Here is a 3,655-nt window from a genome sequence, read left to right on the forward strand (position 1 = left end):
TCCTTCACCGCCAGAGGACATCAAACATGAAGTAGAAACAGAAGCTCCAGCACTTCCGGAGCACTTGGAAGAGTCTAGACAGGGAAACCTATTCCTTCACTAGGAGGTGATGGGGTCTTACAACTTCACACAGTAAGTGCTTAAAGGAATGTGTTGTTTCTCTGACACATTACATTAGGAAATGTTTATTAAAAATTTAGAAAGAGTTTATAATACAAAGCTTCCCCTGCCCTCCCCTTGTCCTGGTCCTGTTTCCCAGAGGCAATCACTCTTACAATTTGATTTTAGTTCTTTTGGCATTTATTATACATATCTTTGAATATATACTGCTCCTAATACTATTTCTTCATGTATCAATTATAGACATTATTTAGGTCCTACAATGACAGATTAGGATTTAGCTCAAGAGAATTATAGTTATTTTTCTGCCTCTACCAGTTACCTTTGCACCTATAAATAACATACTTAAACTTCTATGTCCTGTTTCTTCATCTCTTGACTCCCACACTGTAAGACTGAGATGTTACAGATACAATCCTTCCTGCTGCTTTTCTTCCTCCATGACCCTGCTGGGCACAACCTCCTATGCCTTATAGAACGTAGTAATTCTAACTCTTTTTTAGCATGTCATACAGGGTCCTTTATGATCTAGACTCAGCCTGCTTTTTTCAATCTCCTGTCATTATCCACTTTAGTTATACACAGTCTTACTAAGCCATATACTTAGAGTTTTTGTAAACTTCTGCATGTTCTAGTATTTTTTTTTAATTAAAAAAAATTTTTTTTGGTAATAACTGAAAACTTTCCCAATTTGGGAAAGGAAACAGTCACTCAAGTCCAGAAAGCATAGAGAGTCCCACACAGGATCAACCCAAAGAGGAACACACCAAGGCACATAGTCATCAAATTGACAAAAATTAATGATAAGGAGAAAATATTAAAATTAGCAAGAGAAAAGCAACAAATAACATATAAGAGAATTCCTATAAGGTTATCAGTTGATTTTTTAGGAGAAACTCTACAGACCAGAAGGGAGTGGCAAGATACATTAAAAGTGATGAAAGGGAAAAACCTACAACCAAGAATACTCTATCCAGCAAGGCTCTCACTCGGATTTGATGGAGAAATCAAAAGCTTCACAGATAAACAAAAGATAAAAGAATTCAGCATCACCAAACCAGCTTTACAACAAGTGTTAAAAGAACTTCTCTACTCATCAAACCGTAAGAAAAGAGAACAAAAAGAAGGAAGAGAAAAAAAAAAAAAGACCTATAAAAGATTGTGTTGGCAGTTTGGGGTCTTTTATGGTTCCATATAAATTTTGGAATTATTTGTTCTAGTTCTGTGAAAAATGTTGTGAATACTTTGAGAGAGATTGCATTGGATCTGTAGATTGCTTTGTGTAGTACAGACATTTTGATAGTGTTGCTTTTTCCAATCCAGAAACACAAGATATCTTCCCATTTCTTTGTATCATCTTCAATTTCCTTCATCAATGTTTTACAGTTTTCAGAGTGTAAGTAACCTCCTTGTTTAAGTTTGTTTCTAGGTATTTTGTTCTTTTTGATGCAATGGAAATGTTTATGCCAGTTATAAAATTCTAGTTTTTGAAGTGGGAAAAAGAAGTGAATGAAGGGCTGCAAATGGTAAAGTATTTTTCTTTCTTATGGGTGAGTTGTATTCCATTACATATATATGCTGCATCTTCTTTATCCATTCATCTATTGATGTGCACTTACGATGCTTCCATATCTTGGCAATTATAAATAAAGCTGCTATTAATAGTGCGTTGTATGTATCTTTTTGAATTAATTCTTATTTTGTGGTTGTCTTTATTCCTTTGATAACTATGTAAGTTTAAAAAGCTAAAGCTTTAAACATTCTTAGAAACAATGAACAGTACACATATGTAAATTTAAAAAAACTTGCAGCATATTGTGTATATGTATTTACATGTAATACATTGTATATGTGCAGTCAAATTGTAACAATTCTACCTAATAAAACTGAAAAATGAAAAAAAAAATTGCAGGGGAAGTAATCAGGTTTATTTACTTTTTTTTTAATGGAGGTACTAGGGTTTGAACCTAAGACCTCATACATACAGGACCTCATACTCTTACCACTGTGCTATTCCCTACCTGCCATCTTGTCTTTTTTCCTCATTGCCTCATATGTTTTCATTGACTGGAATGGCCTCCCTCTGCAATTCAATGGCGAATTCCATTCATTCATTTGAACCTACATGCCACTTTAAGAAATATTTCAAGCGCTCCTTGATCCCACTCCTTGATCCGCAGGTTCACAGGAGGTCACGGCCAGGCTCCTGTGGGAACCATGTTTCGCAACCAGTATGACAATGATGTTACTGTTTGGAGCCCTCAGGGCAGGATTCATCAAATCGAATATTGCAATGGAAGCTGTCAAACAAGGTCCAGCCACAGTTGGTCTGAAGTCAAAAACTCATGCAGTGTTGGTTGCACTGAAGACAGCACAGTCAGAACTTGCAGCTCATCAGAAAAAATTTCTCCATGTTGATAACCATATTGGTATTTCAATTGCTGGACTTACTGCTGATGCTAGACTTTTATGTAATTTTATGTGCCAGGAGTGTCTGGATTCCAGATTTGTATTTGACAGACCTCTTCCTGTGTCTCGTCTTGTATCTCTAATTGGAAGCAAAACCCAGATACTGACGCAACGATATGGCCGGAGACCATATGGTGCTGGGCTGCTTATTGCTGGTTATAGTGATATGGGCCCTCACATTTTCCAAACCTGTCCGTCTTTTAACTATTTTGACTGCAGAGCTATGTCTATTGGAGCCCGTTCTCAATCAGCTCGTACTTACTTGGAGAGACATATGTCAGAGTTTATGGAGTGCAATTTGAATGACCTGGTTAAGCATGGTCTGCGTGCCTTATGGGAGACACTTCCTGCAGGACAGAACCTAATTACAAAGAATGTTTCCATTGGAACTTCTGGTAAAGACTTAGAGTTTACAATTATGATGATGATGATGTGTCTCCGTTCCTGGAAGGTCTTGAAGAAAGACCCCAGAGAAAGGCACAGCCTGCTCAACCTGCTGATGAACCTGTAGAAAAGGCTGATGAACCAATGGAACATTAAATGATAGACCAGTCTATATGTGGATTATCAAACATGTATGAATGCAGGAACACATACTGAGGACAATAATCTATACTTTGAACCAAAAGATGCAGAATGGTGGAATTGTATGTTTTAGGAATCAGTCCAGAAGTGAGGTTTTTCCAAGCAACTTTACTGAAATGGGTGCATTTTTCTTTAAGAGGGTCTATACAATCATTTCCTAGAAAGTATAGCTATCTGTACTAATGTTTTTATATGGAGAACATAGTGTCTTTGTGGTTTTAAAGATAACTGTGAAATAAAATTGTTTTACCTGCAAAAAAAAAAAAAAGGAAAGAAATATTCCTTGGTAGATGCCTTTTATTAAATAAGAAAATATTTATTCAATGGCTGTTATATGCAAGACACTCTTCTAGGTGTCAGGGCTATAGTGGTCCTAGACAGACACACTCATGAGCTTGCATCCTAGTGACTTAATTAGCAGACAATAAAAATAACAACCATGATGAAACATACTATGTGTCAGGACTGTACCTAAATAACT

General features: G+C 36.3%; 1 pseudogene; it reads left to right on the forward strand.

The window, feature by feature from the left end:
- Positions 1–2,337: 2,337 nt before the first annotated feature.
- Positions 2,338–3,431, forward strand: LOC102527678 (proteasome subunit alpha type-1 pseudogene; annotated as a pseudogene).
- The last annotated feature ends 224 nt before the right edge of the window (positions 3,432–3,655 follow it).

This window comes from Vicugna pacos, chromosome 11, assembly GCF_048564905.1.
Source record: "Vicugna pacos chromosome 11, VicPac4, whole genome shotgun sequence".
Taxonomy (NCBI): domain Eukaryota; kingdom Metazoa; phylum Chordata; class Mammalia; order Artiodactyla; family Camelidae; genus Vicugna; species Vicugna pacos.